A 10,075-nucleotide genomic window follows, 5' to 3' on the forward strand; every position below is an offset into this window, starting at 1 on the left:
TTTGAAAAACCTCAGCAAATTGGAGGAACAACACCGAATATTCCGTCTGGGCATTCTCCAACTGGAGGGCATTAACATCAACTTCTCCGGTTTCTTTTATGCCACACCCCTATCTCCCATCCTCCCATACCTCTGTCTCTTTTCCTCCAGCTCTCCACCCCCTTCCCTCTCCATTCACAGAGATATACACTCCCCCATCACTTCTCAGCTTTTTGTCTTGTGCCCTGTGACCCTGTGCTTGTCCGCCTACCCCTCTCCCCCCCTCCCCACTATTTCATTGAGGTACTCATACCTCAATAAGGGGGCCTCGACAAGGGGCTCAAGTCCGAAACATTGGTTATATAATTTTATCTTTTCTACCTAACAAAGGCTGCATGACATATTGAAAATCTTGTGTAAATTAGAAATAAAATGGCCATCTAGACATTATTTATCAAATGTTTGCAAGGTAGTTTGTCAGTTATGGAAAGTTTTAACTGTAGCTGAGAGCAAGAGGGAAAAATGCTAAGGGGATCACTAGGATTAACAAACTTCCATGTACGTAACAGAAGGAACAAGGAGTTGCTACCTTTTATCCTTGACTAACAGATAACAGCTAATCAGTTTCAACTGAACCATAGAACAGCTTGTACTAACTCTGTAATGTTCCTCCAGTCCTTGAATAATGTCACAAAAACTAGTTTACCTCAATTTATAATTTCTGTGTACAATTGTCATTCTTCAGAGCAACAGCGACTGGGTCTAGAAGTCCTGGTCTCTCCTTGATATTATGAAAGAAAGCTTCGAAGATAAAGTCTCCATGTCTAAGGGTGTTTTACCCATCTGAATGGTAAATTTCTTGGACAGAATTTGATGTAGTCAGCAGGATTCCTTTTTAAATGGTTCTGAACAGTCTCCATGAGGGGAGATGCTTTCACTGTATGGATATCAGGGGTTCCAACAATCAGAGTGTTGGGGTTCTGATCATAATGTGGAAGCTCTCTCCGTGAGGGGAGATACTCTGACCAGAGTCGTGGTAAAGGATCCAGGTCTAGCTCAACTGGAGGAAGATGACCAATTTATCAAGTTGGATTGAGGATCCCCCAGAATATCAAAGTTCCGATATTTAAAAGAGAAAGAGTAGCTACTCAGTAATCTAAATTAAGAGATTTAAAATTAATCACGATGGCTCTAGGTGAGAGAGACTTAAAAATGAGGCTGAAAATAATTAGGTGAGTGCTCTATAAGTGTTGTTAAGTTTTCTATTAGACCTGTTAGGAATGTCATTACAGGGCAAAGAACATGGGAATTGGAGGCAATAAAACTGTCAATGGAATGAATGGAAAGAAACAGCAAGTGAAGAAGGAAAGTGGTATAAAAGTGAGTGAGAAAACATGGAAAAATATGAGAAGAATTATTGGAAGACAACTTAAGGTAGGAGGTCCTTTGGTTCCACCAAGGTTGCCAACTGATATTGTAATGAAAGAAATGGGAGACAGTGGATACATGGTAATGATCTGTGATTTGCATGGATGGTCTCAAGGAGAATGGCCCTAAAGAGGATCATTTAATTTAAATAATGGAATGGGAAGTAATGATGGAAAATGGGAATGGGGTCCCTACGTGGGACCAGGATTATTTGCTACAAAGTTTTGAAAAATGGAAAGAGGTGGCAAAGAGACACCAACCCCTCAAATACCTGGCTAGGTTTTGTAACTCGTGGATGAGAACGCAAGAATATCGACAGCAGAAAATACTCACCTCGTCATACAGATCTTGGTTAACTACATGATGCTCGCATAAAAGCCCAAGTGTTCAAAGTAAGGCATTTGGATTGGCAAAACAAAAGTTGGCAGGATTGAGTTCAAGGATTGAACTTAAGAGCTGTGAGCTAATGATGCAACTCTACAAAACTCTGGTTAGACCACACTAGGATTACTGTGTTCAGTTCTGGTCATTATAGGAAAGATGTGGAAGCATTGGAAAGGGTGAGAGGAGATTTACCAGGATGCTACCTGGTTTAGAGAGTATGCATCATGAGCAAAGATTAAGGGAGCTAGGGCTTTACTCTTTGGAGAGAAGGAGGATGAGAGGAGACATGATAGAGCCATACAAGATATTAAGAGGAACAGGTAGAATGGACAGCCTGCACCTTCTTTCCCAGGGCACCACTGCCCAATACAAGAGAGGTACTGGGTGGAAAGTTCAAGGGAGATATTAGAGGAAGTTTTTTTAGTCACTGGTTGGTGCGTGGAATCCACTACTTGGATTAGTGGTGGAGGCAGGTACATTGGTGACATTCATGAGACTACTGGTCAAGCATATGGAAGAATTTAAAGTGGAGGGTTATGTGGGAGGCAGAGTGTAAAGGTCAGCATGACATTGTGGGCCAAAGGACCTGTAATGTACTGTACTGTTCTATGTTCTATACCATTACTACTTTGATTAATATGGACAAGAAGGGGCTCTTTGCCAGAAGTCATGTTAAAGTGGGGCAATTCTACCAGCAAGGGAAAGGAGACCCCAGATGTATCCAAAATCAAGGATAGTGAGAAAGGCAAGGATAATCATGGGAGAATCATGGTCAAACCAGGAATGTCCAGGGACACATGCCATAATTGTGAAAAGCACAGACACTGAGCCAGTGAATGCCGCTGTCCACCACAAAATACCATTGACCTCCCATCATGGCCAGGTCCCTGACACTAGGGAATGCCACTGTCCACTGTGAAACATCCCTGATCCCCATGATGGTCAGTGTCCCTGCACCAGGCTTCCAGCAGACTCACAACTAATTTCCTGGAGCAGAGTATTCAACAAAGGCGCCCACTTCCTTGTTCTGCAGCCCAATTCTTACTCAACCTGAAGCTGCCACCAGTGGAGATGTTGTAGGGGATGATGATCACAATGTAAAAAATAAAAATTAGGTAAGAACCAATAATGACATTGGTTCAGTCGATACTGGCACTACCATGTCCTCGGTTACCCATTCTGAGGTGGTTGGGATAGCAGGTATCCCTAGGATTGAACCCGCATCCAAGCCAACAGTAGTTAGTACAGCTGGTCAGGAAATAAAGGAATAAGGGAAGAATTTATAATTTCTGATGCCACTCCATGGCCACATGGCCACACCACAGGCCATGTGCACATTAGGAACAGTTTGGCATTGTACTCCCAAAGGAATCTACATGGAGCTACCAGAGGCAAAAGCATACCCGCTCCTTAATTTGTTACATGCCAAAGGTAAGGAAACTCCTGTATTATATTGTTTTGCATTGGTTCTCTATGAAGCAACACTTCACTTGTGAATCTGCAGGAGTCATCAACTGCATCTAGTACTCTCGTTGTGGCCTTCTCTACATCAGAGAGACTGGACACAGACTGGGAGATCGCTTCGCTGTGCCCGCATCAATGACGGGGAGCTGCCAGTGGCCAACCATTTCAATTCTGTGCCCCACTCTTGCACTGTCCATGGCCTCAGGCACTGCCAAACCCGACCCACCTGTAAATTGGAGAAACAACGCCTAATATTCCATCTGGCTACTCTCCAACCAAATGGAATTAACATTGACCTCCAGTTTCTGCTGGACGTCTCCCCATTCTCTCTTACTTCCCTGTCCCTCTATCTCCTTTCCACCAGCTCTTCACCCCCTTCCCTCTCTATTCACAGAGCTATCCCCACTCCCCCTTTTCTCGCACCCTCCCTGTGGGCCTGTGCTCCTCCCCCTGATCCTTCCCCTCACCATTTTATTCAGGCACCTGCCTGCATTTTGCCATACCTTGATGATGGGTTCTAGCCTGAAACATTGGTTATGTATCTCCATCTTTGCTAAATAAAGTACGCGGTTTGACCTGCTGAGTTTCTCCAATGTTGTGTTTTTACCCTGTGTTGAATTATTGACAATTGGAAAGTAATCCTTACACTCTGTTTTTTCAGTCCCTATTGCCATTCCTGCACACTGTCATGAACCTCACCAGCCTCCTTCCAGTGACGTGCTATATCCTTCTTACTAAACACGATTAAAGAAAAGAGGTACGGCTTTTTACCCAACAACTGATTTCTGAATATGATGAGGAATTTTCAACTTAGTTTTGGCATCACTGAGACCCAAACTATCATGCCAGATGTGTATTTTGGCCTGGAAGGAATAGCAGCAATAGTGCAGCTGTTTTAACAGAAGGACAAGTACTTTTTGATGACCATTGATTCTGTCCCACATGTCATACTAGCAGTCAGAGCCCCAGCAAGACACAAAGATATTGGACCCATAATCAAAAATATACTTGATCACAAGAAGAGGAGGTCCTTGCACTGAGACAGGGAGACCACACAATAGCAAAGCATTGCATTGACAGTCGGCACGCGCAGATTGTGCGGGAGAATTTTCCCTCCCCTCTGGGCTCTGAAACAACCACCTAAACCAAAGGCCAGTACTGTTAGTGCACCAATTTGCACAACACTGTCACAGCACCAGCGATCGGGACCGGGCTTCAAATCCCGCACTATCAATAAGGAGTTTATACATTCTCACTGTATCTTCGTGGGTTTCCTCTGGGTGCTCCAGTGGCCTCCCACCATTCAAAAAAAAAGTACCGGAGGTTGTACAGGTACACGATCCTTTATCCGGACATCTAAAATCCAGAAAGCTCCAAAATCTGGCAAGTGGGGACCGGCAGTTGCAGGAGGCGGCCGAGGGACTGGTGGTTGGGGGCGGTGGCCAGATGGCCGAGGGACTGGCGGTTGGGGGAGACAACTGGGTGGCCGAGGGACCGGCGGTTGGGGGAGACGGCCGAGGACCGGCAGTTGGGGGAGGCGACCGAGGGACCGTGGTTGGGGGAGGCGGCCAGGCAACTGGAAGGGGGTGGGGTGGATACAGCAGCACAATTTGGGTGGGCTTTCCGAAATGTGGAAAAATCCAAAATTTGGAACACACTGTCCCCCAAGGGTTCTGGATAAAGGATTTGTGTACCTGAAGATCAATTTGTTGTAATTGTGCAGCACAGGCTCGTGAGCGAAAGGGCCTGTTACCATACTGTATGTGTAATGTTTTTTAAAATATATACATTTAAAGGAAAATTTCCCACCAAGGACCCTGAGACAAGTATCCCCTTCCCTATAGGTGTACCACAAGAATCATATAGCATGTGTCCACTCAGCTCCTTCACGTTTGGTCACTTCAAAGCCTGGAGCCCCATTGCCATGTATTCGACAGAATCAACTGTCACCAGAGGCTGAAGAGGCCATAAGCCTAGTCATCAAAGCCCTCCTGCACCAGGAGGTCCTAGTCAAGATGCAGAGCCCCTGTAATACTCCCATCCTACCCATGCCTAAACCAGGGCCAAAAGGGGCCTAGTGTTTCATCAAGGGACACAAATCCATCAACCAAATTCCTATCACTCGACTAGTACCAGATACAAACACTATCCTTGTAGCTATTCTGGTTATGGCTAATCCATTCACTGTAATTGACTTATGCTCTGCCTTCTTTTCAATTCCATTGCACACAGACAACCGGCGTCTATTTGCATTTATGTACTCAGACCAGCAGTATACCTGGACTCAGTTATCCCAGGGGTATAAGGAAAGCTCTGCTATGTGTGCTGCAGCGGTAAAATGTAACCTCGATGCATGCCCCCGGTTAACAGAGTCAACTCTAATCTAATACGCCAGTGACCTGTTTGTGGCCTCCGCTGAACTCCACAGCAGCCCACAGGATTCCAAACTCCTGTTAAATCATTTGGGGCAATGGAAATGCTACAGTTCTGTCAGCCCACTGTTAAGTATCATTTGGAAGAAGGACAACGATGACTGAGCCAAGAACAAGTATCAGCTATACTCAAAGTACGTCCACCTTCCCTTGGAATGGCATTACACTGCTGGGGATTTGTTGGCGAGTATCAAGAAAAGGACGCTGTCCTATGATCTGCAACCTTGAAGTCAGCGCCATCTGTGGCTGGGTGGGTTCAGAACATGTGTAGGCTTTTGAAGATCTCAGACAAGGCCCCTGCCCTAGGACTGCCACACTACAAGAAACCATTTATACTCAAAATTAATGAAACAAATGGCTCTGGCACCAGAGTCCTCTGCCCTACTACTCTGCAGCTTTACCCGCTGTGGTCTTGGGTATGCCAGCCTGTTTCCATGCCGAGGCTGCCACACCCATGGTCATTGAAAAGTCTACTGCCATTGTGCTGAACCATGCCTGCAAAATACTTGTACTCCTAGTTACTTTATTGCTCGATTCCACAGCCAAACAACATGTTACAACCATCCAACAAACAGGCTTATGTGATGATTTTACTATCTCACCCTAACTATACCTACCACCGCTCAGTGCCACAACATTTGTTCCCCTCAAAGATCAGGAAGTCTATGAATGGAGAAATAAGAATGTCCAAACTAAATTACCAATAGCACAAGTTAAAGTGGCCAGATAGACTTCTCATATTGTACAAATTGAGAAATCAGAAAAATCAAAACACTGGCCTGACCCTACATGCAATCCTGATGGGAAGACCTATGACCACAGGAACAAATCCCCCTCTTACCCCAGAACATGTCACACTGTTATGGAATGATGAAAAGATCCTCCAGTACCCCCAGGCCACTGAAGCCACAAGGAAGTTACATGTCAAAGTATCCCTTGCACAAGTGCCTCCTTCATCAGGAAATATGCACCCATTTAAGTGCATGTTAAAGGCTAAAGCAGGAAATATTTTTCTCCTAGTTGGAAGGGGTTCTCTGGTCTTTACAACAATTCCAACCATTCTCAAGTTTAAAGGAAAATAAAATTGGATCAACACCACATCGTGCAAACTTCACCATGGGTTGGGGGTCCACATTTATGCATTACTTTATCAACACAGGGATTGCTGTTATTACACTTGTTCAACTTATTTCAATAAGAACCCTAACCCTTGTGCATGTTTTTCGACAAATCTGAGGAAAGACAACACGTGAAATTGTTCTTTTATTCTAATCTTACCCCCTCTGAATGCTCTGCCCTCCACTCTCTCCACAACAATGCCAATTACACCATCAAACCCACAGGCAAAAATGGTGCTGTTGCAGTCTGGCACACTAACCTCTACTTAGCTGAGGCCAGACGACAGTTCTTAGACACCTACTCTTGCTTACCCATTCCTCAGGACCCCACCACAGCTCATCAAGCCACCATCTTCAACACCATCTCCAACCTTATCATTTCTGGTCACTGCCATCCCACAGCCGCCAACCTCATTGTCTCCTATTCCCGCCTGTTTCAACCTTTTACCCAAGATAAATAAACCCAACCATCTAGGTAGACCAGTTGTTTTTGCTTGCTCGCCCCACCAAACTAGTTTCCTCCTACCTTGACTCCATCTTTTCTCCCCTGGGTCTAATCCCTCCCCACATGTACCTCACATGCCCTCCATTTCTCCTATGACTTCAGATTCACCAAACTGGACCATCTCATTTTCATGATGGATGTCCAATCCTTTTATACTTCCACTCCCCATACAGAAGGACTTAAAGCATTTCTTTCTGGACCAGAGACCCAATCAGTCAACCTCTACTACCACCCTCCTCTGTCTGGCAGAACTCGTCCTCACTCTAAACAACTTCTCCTTTGATTCTTCTCACTTCCTCCAAATCAAAGGAGTAGCAATGGGTACCCTCATGGGTCCCAGTTACACCTGCCTATTTGTAGGCTTTGTGGTGTAAGCCAACACAGGCAAGGCCCCCGCCCCTCAAATCTTCCTTTGTTATATTGATAACTACATCAGGGCTGCCTCGTGCACTCGCGATGAGCCCGTCAACTTCATTCACTTCGTTGCCAACTTCCACCCCAATCTCAAGTTCACCTGGTTTTCATCTCCAAAAACACTCTCCTCTTTCTGTCTCCATCTCAGGAGACAGGCTTTCCACCAACATATATTAAAAACTCACCAACTCCTTCAACTACCTTGGCTACACTTCCTCAAACCCCGTTCCCTGCAAGGATTTTATTCCCCTCATAATTTCTCCAACTCCACCACATTGGTTCCCAAGATGAGGTCTTCCAGTCCAGAGCTACTGAAATGTCTGCCTTTTTCTACAAACATGGCTTCCCCTCCACCACCATCAACTCAGCCTTCACCCTCATCTCTTCCATTTCCCACTCATCTGCCCTGGCCCCCTCTGCCCCCAGACACAAACAAACACAGTATTCCCCTTGTCCTTACTTACCACCCCACCAGCCTCTGCTTACAGCACATCATCCTCCAGAATTTCTGGCACCTCCAACAGGATCCCACTACCAGACACATCTTCCCCTCTCCTCCCCTCTCTGCCTTCCATTGGGACAGCTCACTCCATGACTCCCTCGTGCACACATCCCTCCATATCAATCGCCCACCCCCCCCCCCACCCCCTGGCAACTTTCCCTGTGGCTGCAGAGGTGCCATACTTGTGCCAACATCTCCTCCCTCATGACAGTCCAGGGGCCTTTCAAGTGAAGCAACACTTGTTTATCTGCAGGATTGATTTACTGCATCCGGTACACACTTTGTGGCCTTTCCTACATTGGAGACACTGGGTGTAGGCTGGGAGATTGTTTCACTGAGCACCTTTGCTCTGTCTGTATCAGTGACAGAGACCTTCCAGTGCCCAACCATTTCAGTTCTGTGTCCCACTCCCATGCTCACATGTCTGTCCATGGCCTCAAGTACTATCCCACCAAGTCCACCCATAAATTGGAGGAACAACACCTGATTTTCCATCTGGGCCCTCTCAAGCCAGATGGCTTTAACATCGACTTTTCCAATTTCTGCTAACCTGCTCTCCTTCTCCCACCCTCCCCCCAACTTCCCTTCCCCCTGCCTTCTTTCCCTCAGCTCTCCAACTCTTTCCCTCTCTATTTACCAAGCCATCCCTCTTCCTCTTGCTTGCTACTGTACACTCCTTCCCTTCTCCACTTAATACCTTTTACCCAAGATACATAAACCTTTGCATCCTTGCTCTCCCCCCACCCACCCCCCACGCCTCCTCCTTTACCTTTTTATTTGTCGCCTGTCAACATTTTTCCATACCTTGATGAAGGGCTCAAACCTGAAATGTTGGTTATGTGGCGGTGTGAGCAGTAGAAGAAACACAGCCACCACGTTGAGGGTCCTTAACGACTATATTTATTCAAATTCAGCGTGCCCCTTTAAGGGCAGCATGAGCTTAGTCACCTGGTGCATTGTGACGTCATAATCGCTGCACAGGGTGCGCGCTGGAAGGGATGCTGGAGTCAGAGAGAAACCTCTGATGACGCCATTTCCCCATGGCTGCCCCGCCACATGGCGATACAAGCGGGGCCGGTTCACCATGAGGATGTGCGCCACCACAGTTATGTATTTTTACCTTTGCAATATAATGGACACTGTTTGACCTGCTAAGTTTGTCCAGCATTGTGTTTTTACTTCAACCACAGTGTCTGCAGACTTTCACGTTTTACTCTTGGAATTGTGATCCAGATTTTTCTTACCTCCTTCCTGCAGAACAGGCAAAGGGTATTGGAGAATCTGACAATGAGGAAGCATATACTAAAATGGGACCCTTCCCAGTCAGAGATCAAGAAGCGTCTTTCCTGAATAAATTGACAGGAAGTGTTGATCCAGAAAAGATCAACAAGGAGGAAAATTGTGGCAAGTTTTAACTGTTGCTGAGAGCAAACTGAAATATTATTGACCAATGCAGAATATCACAAAGATTGGCAAACCTCCCATGTACATGACAGGAGGAACTAAAAGCTGCTACCTTTAATCCTTTACTAACCGATAGCAGCTAATCAGTTTCAACTGAAACATGGAACAATTTGTAACTAACTGTAATATTCTTCCTGTCCTTAAAGGTATCCTGCTTATCAATGTAAATATCCTTGTATTATAGAATAATGGTGCAAAAACTTGTCTACTTTGATATATAAATATCTGAGCAAAATTGTCATTCTTCAGAGCACCAATGACTGGATCTAGAGGTTCTGGTCTCTCCATGATATTGTGGCTGTGCACATCCTCATGGTGAACCAGCCCCGCTTGTATCGCCACGCGGCAGGGCACCCATGGGGAAATGGCGTCATTAGAGGTTTCT

General features: G+C 45.7%; 1 protein-coding gene across 1 annotated transcript in view; it reads right to left on the minus strand.

The window, feature by feature from the left end:
* trps1 (trichorhinophalangeal syndrome I) overlaps positions 1 to 9,107 on the minus strand; it is a 519,916-nt gene extending 510,809 nt beyond the window's left edge. The window contains exon 1 of the mRNA XM_069920540.1: positions 9,031 to 9,107. The gene's annotated coding sequence lies outside the window, so the exon portion shown is untranslated. The remainder of the gene's footprint in view (positions 1 to 9,030) is intronic.
* Between the last annotated feature and the right edge of the window lie 968 nt (positions 9,108 to 10,075).

Source organism: Narcine bancroftii, chromosome 2 (genome assembly GCF_036971445.1).
Source record: "Narcine bancroftii isolate sNarBan1 chromosome 2, sNarBan1.hap1, whole genome shotgun sequence".
Taxonomy (NCBI): domain Eukaryota; kingdom Metazoa; phylum Chordata; class Chondrichthyes; order Torpediniformes; family Narcinidae; genus Narcine; species Narcine bancroftii.